Source organism: Ambystoma mexicanum, chromosome 1q (genome assembly GCF_040938575.1).
Source record: "Ambystoma mexicanum isolate Mex_15411 chromosome 1q, UKY_AmexF1_1, whole genome shotgun sequence".
NCBI classification, from domain to species: domain Eukaryota; kingdom Metazoa; phylum Chordata; class Amphibia; order Caudata; family Ambystomatidae; genus Ambystoma; species Ambystoma mexicanum.
The window spans coordinates 490,420,330-490,435,226 of NC_090922.1; the positions used below are offsets into that span (position 1 = coordinate 490,420,330).

General features: G+C 37.6%; 1 protein-coding gene and 1 long non-coding RNA gene across 2 annotated transcripts in view; both read right to left on the reverse strand.

Moving 5' to 3' along the window:
* The window catches only part of LOC138529284 (phospholipase A2 inhibitor and Ly6/PLAUR domain-containing protein-like), a 402,239-nt gene that overhangs the window by 296,681 nt on the left and 90,661 nt on the right, over window positions 1–14,897 (reverse strand). The window lies entirely within an intron of this gene.
* LOC138529273 (uncharacterized) lies at window positions 13,332–14,083 on the reverse strand. The gene is made up of 2 exons (XR_011284617.1): window positions 13,998–14,083; window positions 13,332–13,653 (listed from the first exon to the last, which is right to left on the reverse strand). It is a non-coding gene; the product is annotated as an uncharacterized lncRNA (long non-coding RNA).

Consider the following 14,897-nt stretch of genomic DNA (forward strand, 5'->3'; position numbering starts at 1 on the left):
TATTTAGTGACAGTGCAGGCTCTTTTTCTTACCTATATAGATAGCTCATAAGTCACTGCATAATGCATAAAGGTGCTGAAGTTCACAGGGATGAATCCCACCTAAGTATAAAACATATAAACAAGTTGTTGGAAATGGATTCCAGGGATGTAGTGGCAACTTATTTGAACAAGTGTTTAAGTTTAAGTAAAAAAAAAAAATAAAAAAAAAACCAAAACCCCTACGTAGTGCGCAGGCACGCAATATGTAAGAGTAAAACTAGGTCAGTCATATGTTATGTTTCAACAATATACATAATAGCTAACTGATGGTTCATAAAAGCAACCCGTGGTGACATAAATTGTAACGGCTTCAAAATGCTAACCGTGAAAAAAAAAAAAAAAAAACCGAACGAAAATACATAGTTCTGGAACACGTGCATTTTGGTAAAGCACACATGTGAGGTTTAAGGAAAGCATCAAGTCTCAGAGGGAAGCCCCTGTGCTTGCCCACACAAAAGAAAGGGTCCTACCTGATACAAAGAAGTCCTCCGTATGTACGAGTGTCCTGTGTTTACCACATTGGGTGTAATGAATAAAAGGCAGAAAAGTCCTATGTCTGTTACTATTACTGGCGGCCATATTTTGGGAATGGGAAGCGTACTTGGGCTGCGCATAGTGGTTTATGTCCCATTTTGTGATGGGGTTGCCGCATTTTGAACTTGGAAACATATACTTAAGGTGTGGGATTAAGCATGAATATAGTCCTATAGGTGCCTGTATTGATGTTAGAGAAATACATACAGAACACGAATTTGGTGCAAGTACAATATATTGGATGTAGCATGATGAGATGAATTCGTGGCTGATCAAAACGAAAATGGGGTATTATGGGAAACGTAGTGTGCAACAGTTGGTGGTGTTTCCCGCATGAGAAAAGGGGGATTATGGGAGATGTAGTCAGACTTCAATGTTTAGAATTGAAGAATCATGGGCGAATACGTGACTGATCAAAACGAAATAGGGTATTATGGGAAACGTAGTGTGCAACTGTTGTTGGAGTTTTCTGCATGAAGAAAAAAAAAAAAAAAAAAAAAAAAAAAAAAGGGGGATTATGGGAAATGTAGTCAGACTTCAATATTTAAATTGAAGGATAGTGGGAGAAAGGAAGGCAGTTTTAACAAGAGAAATAAGTAAGAAATCAAAGGCGTATCAAATTACATGATTAACACAACAAAGTAAATTACATATCGTAGTATGTCAGAAGTAATTATAAAGTAATGCATATAGCAAATATAACAAGTTGCATAATTTTACAGAAAATGTATCATTTCATTGTCGGAGTTTAAACCCCACTCCACTGCTCGATGATGCCAAATCAGTCTTGCTTCGGCTCTTCTGAGAAAGAGTTCCTGGTTGCCTCCTCTTGTGGTAGTCTTGATTTTTTGTAGACCAATAAACTGAATGTCCAATTTATTGTCCATTTGATGCTTTGATTGCCAGTGTTGTGATAATGGCAAATTGCTGTCTTGACTTCCGATTACTGAAAGATGCTCTCTTATCCGAGTTCTTAGTTCACGAATGGTGGAGCCAATGTATATCAATTGACATGTGCATTGAATTGCGTATACAACAGATTTAGATCGGCAATTAATTTGCTGTTTGATCAAAGTTTTTATCCCTTTTGCATCTGTAAATACAGTTGTTGGTGAGTGAGCATGTTTACACATGTTGCAGAAGCCACATTTTCTAAACCCAGTTGGTTGTTTAAGCCATGTTTCTTGGGTAATTTGTTCTTGTTCTGGTAAGAAAGAAGGGCTGACACACATTTTTAGAGTTTTGGCCTTTTTAAAGATGAGAGTAGGAGTATCTTTGAGATTTTCTGAAATATGGGGATCAAGTTTGAGGAGATGCCAGTTTTTCTTTAGTGCTCTTCTGATTTCTTTGTTATTTTCACAATAAGTGGTGATGAATTGTACCACTTCTTGGTGTTGTTGTGGTTTTGATTTTGGAGTTAGTGTCATTGTTCTAGTCATTTGCATGGCCTTGGTTCTGGCCTTGTTGATGTCTTTTTTAGGGTACCCTCTGGCAATGAATCTTGTAGATAGAAGTTCACATTCTGCTTGAAAAGATGTGGTATTAGTACAGTTCCTTTTTGCCCTGATGAATTCTCCTTTCGGAATATTTTTGATAACTGGTTTGTAGTGACAACTTGTGGCGTAGAGAGTTGAGTTTACCTCTGTTTCTTTTCTGTAGGTTTTGGTTATTAGTTTATTTCCGGAGACAGAAATTGTGAGGTCTAAAAAGTCAATCTCGAAATCACTGGATTTACCTGTAAATTGAAAACCAAAAGTATTGTTGTTGGCTTGTACTAGAAAGTCCATAAGAGCAGTTTCTGGTCCGTTCCAAATCAAAAAAACATCATCTATATAGCGCGTCCATTTGACAATGTGATTGTTGTAGGCCGGTAATTTGTAGATAAAGAGGTCTTCAAACATGCCCATTACCAAGTTGGCAAGGGCTGGGGCAAATTTAACGCCCATTGCAACTCCACAAGTCTGCTTGTAAAAATGATGATCAAAAATGAAAATATTGTTTTCCAACGTAGTGAGTAGCATTTCTTTAAGCATGCAAACGTAGTTAAAGTGTGATGAGGATTCCTCCTGGAAAACGTAATCTATAGTTTGTAGTGCTAAGTCGTATCCAATTGAGGTATAGAGAGCTTTAACATCCCATGTTGCCAGGAGGAAGTGTTCTTGCCATTCAATTTGAGCCAGTGTATTAATAATGGAAGTACTGTCTTTTAAGTATGCTTGTACCTGAACCACCTTAGGTTTGAGTATGTTGTCAATATATTCAGCAATTGGTTCAGTGGCCCATCCGATGCCACTGACGATTGGTCTCCCTTCTGGGATTGTTTGAAAGGGTTTATGTACCTTTGGTAGAAAGTAAATGGTAGGTATCGTTGGTTTTGGTATGAACAAATGGGTTTTCTCATCATCAGTAATCAGTCCTTGCCTATGCCAGTTGTTGATCTGGCTCCTCAAATCTTGTATAATTGCCTTGGTAGGATTACTGGTTAGTTGTGCATAGCAATTTGGGATTGAAAGATGATTGTGGGCCATTTTGATGTAATCTGACCTGTTCATTACAATGATGTTGCCTCCCTTATCAGCTTCCTTTATAACCAGTTCTGTGTTGGACTGTAGGTCTGATAGGGCAGATATTTCTTGTTTGGTAAGGTTATGTGCTCCTTTTATCCACTTTGTACGGGAGAATCTGTTGAAACTGTGATATAAGTCTTGGGTTACAGCTTTATAGAAGGCATCTATCATATTGTCTGGTCCAAACTGTGGCAAGAATTTAGATTTTGGTTTGAATTCTTTGGTTGTTAGTTCTACTGGATGAATCTCTAATTCTTGCATAGTTGCATGTATTGGATAATCTTGTCTTTCTTCCAGCGATCTTAACAAATGGATGTTTCCTAGTTCCTCTATTGTGATATCACTAATTGTAGGTCTAGTATTCAGTTTTCTACGTTGTTCCACTTGAGTAGCAAAGAATTTTTTCAACTTAAGTTTACAAATGAATTTGAATAGATCTACATGGAGTTGAAATGGTTCGCAGAATGCAGTAGGGGCAAAAGACAAGCCTCTATTGAGGAGTGTAATTTCATCTTTAGTAAGAATATGGTCTGATAGATTCATGACAAGGTTGTTCACTTTGGTTTCTTGGCTGCTTCCCTTGCTGCTGCCCTCGTTAGTCGTCGGTATGCGTCTAGATTGTCTGGATTTTCTTGATCCTCCTGATCCTCGTCTCCCTCTTTTCCGACTGAAAATTGGGAAGTATCCGGTATTTTCGGTAATTGAAAACGGACCTGTTTCACAGGCATGTTTCTATTGCCTTTTTTGTAGCGTCTAATCTGATTAAGGAAACCATGTCCCTGTTTCTTGGTAATGATTGAAGTACTTGGTTCATTAGATTCAGCTTCTTCTTCAGCTTCTGAACTAGCTGAGGAAGTATTGGGAGTTGTCTCCTTGGATATTGGTTTCGTGAATTTGTTATATTTCTCCTGGAAAGTGTACACTCTGTCTTCACTATAATCCCGGTCGTCCCTATAAAATTTTCTTAGTTTTCGCAGTTTTATATCATCCTGATATTCTTTTAGTATTTCATACATTTTGAGAAAGTTTTTTTCCTTTGTAGCCTCAAGAGCTTTGGCTTCATGTATTTCTTTCTTAATAGAATCTATTTGAGCTATAGATCTTGCTTGTTCTCTTTCAGCATGTTCAATAAGCATCTGGAGCATTTGTTTGGAGCAATGGTTAAGATTAGTTTCCCAGTTATTGGCTAGGTCATGGTCTTCATCTTTATTGAAATCAGGAAAGATGAGAATACGTAAACCTCTCGGTATTTGATCTTTAGAAAGATAGTTTTTTAGCGAGACAATCTCCCAAAATTTGTCGATTTCGCGGCGAGATACCCTTTCTAATCTAATGAATTTAGATCTGAGATCTTCTCTTTTGGGGGTAGTAGAGGTAAATGCATGTGTATTATTACCCCGTGGGGTGAAAAGGGTATCTGCTTCTTGTTCTCGATTTTCTAGGTATTCCGCCATTGTTGGCTTAGATAGAATTAGCTTGAGGGTCTTGCGTGGTACAGTGATGTCACAAGGACAAGTATTGCATTCTTGGTGAGGGACTGTTTGTGATGACACCTGCTGCAGTACCTACGCGCCCCGTCAAATTAAAAGGGTTTGTCCATGAGAGTTGAGGTGATGTTAAAGATCTTGCGTCGCACCAGGTTTAGCTACTACGGAGACTTAGAGTCCCTCCACTCCGTTTGTGACAATATATAATGGTTGTGTTGAGCTATCCCTTGATAGTGCGCCGAAAAATAATGGAATGGCAAGTAGTGATGATTAATCAATTCCTGTTTATTTTTGTGATGTTAGAGCCTTTGTGGATGACACGTGTTTCGGCAGAGCTGCCTTTATCGAATCCAGGCTTATTAAATGAAAAGAAAATGCCATAAGGGAATTTGAAAACACACTAAGAAGAAAAAATATATACATATGTACGTATAGTCATCTGGCTGAGAAATACTACATACAGAAATATCTAAATTGAAATAGTGTAAAACATTGCCGAATTTATTGAAGAGACCCACTGCCTTTACAGGAGTATAATCACCTATTGCACCATTTGTAAAACGAATAAAAGAAGAAATTAACAGAAGGAAAATAAGGGTAAGCGATGAGTCTTGTGGTACATTATGTGAAAAGTTCAAAGCGAAAAAAGAGGGAGTTTAAGATCAGATAGTGCCCGATGGTGCTACATCCAATATATTGTACTTGCACCAAATTCGTGTTCTGTATGTATTTCTCTAACATCAATACAGGCACCTATAGGACTATATTCATGCTTAATCCCACACCTTAAGTATATGTTTCCAAGTTCAAAATGCGGCAACCCCATCACAAAATGGGACATAAATACTCCTGTAAAGGCAGTGGGTCTCTTCAATAAATTCGGCAATGTTTTACACTATTTCAATTTAGATATTTCTGTATGTAGTATTTCTCAGCCAGATGACTATACGTACATATGTATATATTTTTTCTTCTTAGTGTGTTTTCAAATTCCCTTATGGCATTTTCTTTTCATTTTCTTTTCATTTAATAAGCCTGGATTCGATAAAGGCAGCTCTGCCGAAACACGTGTCATCCACAAAGGCTCTAACATCACAAAAATAAACAGGAATTGATTAATCATCACTACTTGCCATTCCATTATTTTTCGGCGCACTATCAAGGGATAGCTCAACACAACCATTATATATTGTCACAAACGGAGTGGAGGGACTCTAAGTCTCCGTAGTAGCTAAACCTGGTGCGACGCAAGATCTTTAACATCACCTCAACTCTCATGGACAAACCCTTTTAATTTGACGGGGCGCGTAGGTACTGCAGCAGGTGTCATCACAAACAGTCCCTCACCAAGAATGCAATACTTGTCCTTGTGACATCACTGTACCACGCAAGACCCTCAAGCTAATTCTATCTAAGCCAACAATGGCGGAATACCTAGAAAATCGAGAACAAGAAGCAGATACCCTTTTCACCCCACGGGGTAATAATACACATGCATTTACCTCTACTACCCCCAAAAGAGAAGATCTCAGATCTAAATTCATTAGATTAGAAAGGGTATCTCGCCGCGAAATCGACAAATTTTGGGAGATTGTCTCGCTAAAAAACTATCTTTCTAAAGATCAAATACCGAGAGGTTTACGTATTCTCATCTTTCCTGATTTCAATAAAGATGAAGACCATGACCTAGCCAATAACTGGGAAACTAATCTTAACCATTGCTCCAAACAAATGCTCCAGATGCTTATTGAACATGCTGAAAGAGAACAAGCAAGATCTATAGCTCAAATAGATTCTATTAAGAAAGAAATACATGAAGCCAAAGCTCTTGAGGCTACAAAGGAAAAAAACTTTCTCAAAATGTATGAAATACTAAAAGAATATCAGGATGATATAAAACTGCGAAAACTAAGAAAATTTTATAGGGACGACCGGGATTATAGTGAAGACAGAGTGTACACTTTCCAGGAGAAATATAACAAATTCACGAAACCAATATCCAAGGAGACAACTCCCAATACTTCCTCAGCTAGTTCAGAAGCTGAAGAAGAAGCTGAATCTAATGAACCAAGTACTTCAATCATTACCAAGAAACAGGGACATGGTTTCCTTAATCAGATTAGACGCTACAAAAAAGGCAATAGAAACATGCCTGTGAAACAGGTCCGTTTTCAATTACCGAAAATACCGGATACTTCCCAATTTTCAGTCGGAAAAGAGGGAGACGAGGATCAGGAGGATCAAGAAAATCCAGACAATCTAGACGCATACCGACGACTAACGAGGGCAGCAGCAAGGGAAGCAGCCAAGAAACCAAAGTGAACAACCTTGTCATGAATCTATCAGACCATATTCTTACTAAAGATGAAATTACACTCCTCAATAGAGGCTTGTCTTTTGCCCCTACTGCATTCTGCGAACCATTTCAACTCCATGTAGATCTATTCAAATTCATTCGTAAACTTAAGTTGAAAAAATTCTTTGCTACTCAAGTGGAACAACGTAGAAAACTGAATACTAGACCTACAATTAGTGATATCACAATAGAGGAACTAGGAAACATCCATTTGTTAAGATCGCTGGAAGAAAGACAAGATTATCCAATACATGCAACTATGCAAGAATTAGAGATTCATCCAGTAGAACTAACAACCAAAGAATTCAAACCAAAATCTAAATTCTTGCCACAGTTTGGACCAGACAATATGATAGATGCCTTCTATAAAGCTGTAACCCAAGACTTATATCACAGTTTCAACAGATTCTCCCGTACAAAGTGGATAAAAGGAGCACATAACCTTACCAAACAAGAAATATCTGCCCTATCAGACCTACAGTCCAACACAGAACTGGTTATAAAGGAAGCTGATAAGGGAGGCAACATCATTGTAATGAACAGGTCAGATTACATCAAAATGGCCCACAATCATCTTTCAATCCCAAATTGCTATGCACAACTAACCAGTAATCCTACCAAGGCAATTATACAAGATTTGAGGAGCCAGATCAACAACTGGCATAGGCAAGGACTGATTACTGATGATGAGAAAACCCATTTGTTCATACCAAAACCAACGATACCTACCATTTACTTTCTACCAAAGGTACATAAACCCTTTCAAACAATCCCAGAAGGGAGACCAATCGTCAGTGGCATCGGATGGGCCACTGAACCAATTGCTGAATATATTGACAACATACTCAAACCTAAGGTGGTTCAGGTACAAGCATACTTAAAAGACAGTACTTCCATTATTAATACACTGGCTCAAATTGAATGGCAAGAAAACTTCCTCCTGGCAACATGGGATGTTAAAGCTCTCTATACCTCAATTGGATACGACTTAGCACTACAAACTATAGATTACGTTTTCCAGGAGGAATCCTCATCACACTTTAACTACGTTTGCATGCTTAAAGAAATGCTACTCACTACGTTGGAAAACAATATTTTCATTTTTGATCATCATTTTTACAAGCAGACTTGTGGAGTTGCAATGGGCGTTAAATTTGCCCCAGCCCTTGCCAACTTGGTAATGGGCATGTTTGAAGACCTCTTTATCTACAAATTACCGGCCTACAACAATCACATTGTCAAATGGACGCGCTATATAGATGATGTTTTTTTGATTTGGAACGGACCAGAAACTGCTCTTATGGACTTTCTAGTACAAGCCAACAACAATACTTTTGGTTTTCAATTTACAGGTAAATCCAGTGATTTCGAGATTGACTTTTTAGACCTCACAATTTCTGTCTCCGGAAATAAACTAATAACCAAAACCTACAGAAAAGAAACAGAGGTAAACTCAACTCTCTACGCCACAAGTTGTCACTACAAACCAGTTATCAAAAATATTCCGAAAGGAGAATTCATCAGGGCAAAAAGGAACTGTACTAATACCACATCTTTTCAAGCAGAATGTGAACTTCTATCTACAAGATTCATTGCCAGAGGGTACCCTAAAAAAGACATCAACAAGGCCAGAACCAAGGCCATGCAAATGACTAGAACAATGACACTAACTCCAAAATCAAAACCACAACAACACCAAGAAGTGGTACAATTCATCACCACTTATTGTGAAAATAACAAAGAAATCAGAAGAGCACTAAAGAAAAACTGGCATCTCCTCAAACTTGATCCCCATATTTCAGAAAATCTCAAAGATACTCCTACTCTCATCTTTAAAAAGGCCAAAACTCTAAAAATGTGTGTCAGCCCTTCTTTCTTACCAGAACAAGAACAAATTACCCAAGAAACATGGCTTAAACAACCAACTGGGTTTAGAAAATGTGGCTTCTGCAACATGTGTAAACATGCTCACTCACCAACAACTGTATTTACAGATGCAAAAGGGATAAAAACTTTGATCAAACAGCAAATGAATTGCCGATCTAAATCTGTTGTATACGCAATTCAATGCACATGTCAATTGATATACATTGGCTCCACCATTCGTGAACTAAGAACTCGGATAAGAGAGCATCTTTCAGTAATCGGAAGTCAAGACAGCAATTTGCCATTATCACAACACTGGCAATCAAAGCATCAAATGGACAATAAATTGGACATTCAGTTTATTGGTCTACAGAAAATCAAGACTACCACAAGAGGAGGCAACCAGGAACTCTTTCTCAGAAGAGCCGAAGCAAGACTGATTTGGCATCATCGAGCAGTGGAGTGGGGTTTAAACTCCGACAATGAAATGATACATTTTCTATAAAATTATGCAACTTGTTATATTTGCTATATGCATTACTTTATAATTACTTCTGACATACTACGATATGTAATTTACTTTGTTGTGTTAATCATGTAATTTGATACGCCTTTGATTTCTTACTTATTTCTCTTGTTAAAACTGCCTTCCTTTCTCCCACTATCCTTCAATTTAAATATTGAAGTCTGACTACATTTCCCATAATCCCCCTTTTTTTTTTTTTTTTTTTTTTCTTCATGCAGAAAACTCCAACAACAGTTGCACACTACGTTTCCCATAATACCCTATTTCGTTTTGATCAGTCACGTATTCGCCCATGATTCTTCAATTCTAAACATTGAAGTCTGACTACATCTCCCATAATCCCCCTTTTCTCATGCGGGAAACACCACCAACAGTTGCACACTACGTTTCCCATAATACCCCATTTTCGTTTTGATCAGCCACGAATTCATCTCATCATGCTACATCCAATATATTGTACTTGCACCAAATTCGTGTTCTGTATGTATTTCTCTAACATCAATACAGGCACCTATAGGACTATATTCATGCTTAATCCCACACCTTAAGTATATGTTTCCAAGTTCAAAATGCGGCAACCCCATCACAAAATGGGACATAAACCACTATGCGCAGCCCAAGTACGCTTCCCATTCCCAAAATATGGCCGCCAGTAATAGTAACAGACATAGGACTTTTCTGCCTTTTATTCATTACACCCAATGTGGTAAACACAGGACACTCGTACATACGGAGGACTTCTTTGTATCAGGTAGGACCCTTTCTTTTGTGTGGGCAAGCACAGGGGCTTCCCTCTGAGACTTGATGCTTTCCTTAAACCTCACATGTGTGCTTTACCAAAATGCACGTGTTCCAGAACTATGTATTTTCGTTCGGTTTTTTTTTTTTTTTTCACGGTTAGCATTTTGAAGCCGTTACAATTTATGTCACCACGGGTTGCTTTTATGAACCATCAGTTAGCTATTATGTATATTGTTGAAACATAACATATGACTGACCTAGTTTTACTCTTACATATTGCGTGCCTGCGCACTACGTAGGGGTTTTGGTTTTTTTTTTATTTTTTTTTTTTACTTAAACTTAAACACTTGTTCAAATAAGTTGCCACTACATCCCTGGAATCCATTTCCAACAACTTGTTTATATGTTTTATACTTAGGTGGGATTCATCCCTGTGAACTTCAGCACCTTTATGCATTATGCAGTGACTTATGAGCTATCTATATAGGTAAGAAAAAGCGCCTGCACTGTCACTAAATAGCTGCCATGTGCATGTTTATCTACTCTTTCCCAACCTGTTCACTCCTCTCACATTTAGAGGTAGACCTATGTCCCCTTCGGGCACTATCTGATCTTAAACTCCCTCTTTTTTCGCTTTGAACTTTTCACATAATGTACCACAAGACTCATCGCTTACCCTTATTTTCCTTCTGTTAATTTCTTCTTTTATTCGTTTTACAAATGGTGCAATAGGTGATTATACTCCTGTAAAGGCAGTGGGTCTCTTCAATAAATTCGGCAATGTTTTACACTATTTCAATTTAGATATTTCTGTATGTAGTATTTCTCAGCCAGATGACTATACGTACATATGTATATATTTTTTCTTCTTAGTGTGTTTTCAAATTCCCTTATGGCATTTTCTTTTCATTTTCTTTTCATTTAATAAGCCTGGATTCGATAAAGGCAGCTCTGCCGAAACACGTGTCATCCACAAAGGCTCTAACATCACAAAAATAAACAGGAATTGATTAATCATCACTACTTGCCATTCCATTATTTTTCGGCGCACTATCAAGGGATAGCTCAACACAACCATTATATATTGTCACAAACGGAGTGGAGGGACTCTAAGTCTCCGTAGTAGCTAAACCTGGTGCGACGCAAGATCTTTAACATCACCTCAACTCTCATGGACAAACCCTTTTAATTTGACGGGGCGCGTAGGTACTGCAGCAGGTGTCATCACAAACAGTCCCTCACCAAGAATGTAACCCTTACAAAAGATTTTTTTTCTTTAAAAGATGCAGATAAAAGAATACAAATAAAGAAATACTGTCTCATACGTAAGTAAACCACATAAAAACAGAAAGAACATACTCCTAAAGCCTTACCAAAACAAATCAAATTCTACGTAATACATATGAGTTCATTTACACATAGACAGCATATATCACATTAAGACGTGTACATCCATACACATATACCTTATTTTATAGTCCACAATACTTCTTCAAGAATCTTAATACGGCCAACTGTAGTTTCACTCGTTTACCATGTAACATGTCCAGCCATAAAAGATTCAGATCAACACATTCCGTGTTCGGCACATATTGGTTAAAGCTGTTAATTCATTCTTTCCTTAACCCATCACATTCTGTCAGAATATGTACTAATGTTTCACAGATTTCCTTTTTTTTCCAAAATCTGCAGGGTTATAGATCTCAGTGTGACCCGCTCTTATGTCCATTATTTCCCCTGTTCCGAGCACATTAAAACGGAATCTCATGTATTCCTGTCTCCACACTCTATCAGGAAATTGAATCAGATACAGTTCAGGCTCCCCCATCTTTTTGAAATGGGATACCAAATGCTTATACAATTTGAACTTCATAACCTCGTTAACAGTTAGATTTCAGTCAAAGTGAAGCAATAGTTTCTTGAACTTCATTGGGTTTGAAATAAGCAGCTCGCTAGGAACATCCAGGTTGTCAAGAACTCCATATGCTTCTTCAACCATATCCTTAAGGTACTTCGATACCGGAGAACCACTCCTGATACCTTTACCCATGATTTCATATAGGGTTGTTTCTTTACAGATAATCAGTTTCCTATAGAGTGATAATCTCCGCCATTCTATTACACTTCTAATTGAGAACAATCCAAGTTCATAACGAATGGCTGCAAGGGGCACACATTTAGGCAAACATCTAACCATTGATTTTACCAATCGAGACTTGTATATTACAGCTTCACCCCTGCAGCATAGAGGTGCTAATTCCATACCATATCATAGTTGGGCCACTATTTTGTTTTTGTACAGACGTAGACATGGTGCTAAATAGAATTTGCCATATTTTAGATCAATTTTACGGAGCTGGGATATCATCATATTAATTTTGAATCCATATGGGCCCCATAATTTATCTCATTCCTGTCACCAAATACATGGTATTCCAAGTATCTTATAGCAGTGCTCATGGGTAGTTTCGCGTGGTTTAAGAACCAAGCACATTTTTTGGGATTTTTCTTATATGTTAAGCATAGGATCACTGTTTTACTATAGTTACTTTTGAAAGCATTTACACTGATGTATTCTTTAAAAGCAGTAAGAAGGTGCTGAAGTCCTATAGGAGTATGGTCATACAGCGTCACATCATCTGCGTATGCTGTCCAGTGAACCTTAGCACTTTCTACTTTAGGTGAACTTACAACTAGATTTTTTAAGTAGTTGCCGACATCAGAGAAATATAGATTAAAGATAGTAGGTGCTTATATACATTGTTGCCTTAAGCCGTTTTTTACCATTATTTCTTGGGATAGTGTCCCTTCCGAATTAAGTCACACTCTTATTCTTGAATCTTCATGCATGTTATATATAATAGAGGTGAAGGCATTCCTAACTTAGCCAATTTTGTCCACAGGATTGTTCTATCCACCAAATCAAATGCTGATGTCAGGTCAATCGAGGCCACATAAATAGGGAGATTCCCAGGGTTCCAGGCATATTGTTGCATGATGTTAATCAGTAGTCCATAAATTCATACGCGGGTTGCCCCACACTACAGTGATAATCCCTCCTACACAGTGGGGATATAATATCTATTTAATCAAAAAAAGGAAGGGACATGTCCATATTACTTAAAACACAATATGTTACCCACAACAATCTGAAACCTACTTACATAGCCCATTAACCAATTCAAGGTTATGTTAAGTTTAATGAATGACGTGTTCAATATTTAAAATATCATATTTAATTCATTTGCTAAACAGCACAAGTATCAAAAAACATTTTCGTAAAAAATGCATTATATCACATAAAAAATATACAATTTAATAAAAGTGGTGATAACACAGCACATATTCAAGTTCAAACAACTACTAGAACATTCTCCACAGTAGCTAATTCAACTGTTCTTCTTTCCTACTGTGCGTAACAACTTAGCCCGACTTATATAAGTTTCTGTCCTGGATGTTGCTATTAACTGGACATTCTTCAGGGGCAGAAAATTGTCTTGTGCTTCTTGTAGACTTCTCTCTATGATTCCAGTTTCTAGAATTGGGGGTACATATAATACAAAAACATATTACTACATTGACATAATAGGTTATTTTACTTAGCCTAGCTTGTCCTAATCACCATTAGGATGCATCAAGTATATATTTAATCAAATACTGGTGCTTAAAACTTGTATCCATTTAATGTTGTACAGATTTAAACGACAATCACAATTTTGTCCTTCACTGTTCACAGTGTTAGAGAGAGATATCTAGCACCTATCCCACCATGTTCTCATCAAATCATGCTTCCTGATGAATGGTATACTCATCGAGTACACACATCTATTCTGAACCCTAACTAAGGTCCTCACACAATCTAATAGAGTATGGCCTCACCTCCATTCCAAAACTGATTTTTCTCTCTGTTGGGCAAAGTTCCAGGGTTTTTCTCAAACCCAATTCAGATAAACAGTTCAAATTCTGTTTAAAAAAACAATCAGATAAGACACTCTGTGAGTTCCTGAATGTACAAAAGGTAGACCACACAGCAATAGACAGGAAGGAAGGTTCATACCTTTGAGACCCTCGATTTAGGATATTACAAATTTATGAGGTCTGGAAACATATCCAACACTTCCTGAGCCAAAATTCTATTTTGCTTTGTAGCATTCCATGGGAAACAAACGTCTTCCCTAGAGTGTAACAAACACAAAGCCTCACTTTAGTAAGACATTTCAACAGAAATGTACTTTTCAATCAAGAATTACCAATATTTTTCCTAAACATAAGTACCCCTGCTTACCTTTACAGTAGCTCAAATCGAATTCCATCAACAGTGTATAGTTATTTTACCGCTAACCTGCTCGCAAAAGCGAGCCTCTCCATTTATATTGCGCGCTACATTTGTGCGCACATTGATGACGTCATCACGTCGAAACGTGACGCGATGACGTCATACATTCCGCGCCACGCCATGCCGTCGCCACAACAAACGTGGTTACCAAGGCAATCCACGAAAATGTCAATAAACATGGCTGCACACCCCTCAATTGGGCACAAACCATATATTTTTTAAAAGAAAGGAAGAAGGAAAAAAGAAAGAAAACATCCAAAAATACCTTCTCTATACAAATGCTAAGGCCGCACAGCTGGTTTCTACCTACCCAGGGACTATCTCAAGTTTAAAGATATCTCTGCTGGTTGAATATGCCAGATTTCTTAAGAGGCACAGTATAATGATACAAAAGATCCAACACTAGGATTTAATCATACAATAAACATGGGTTCATATAGTGT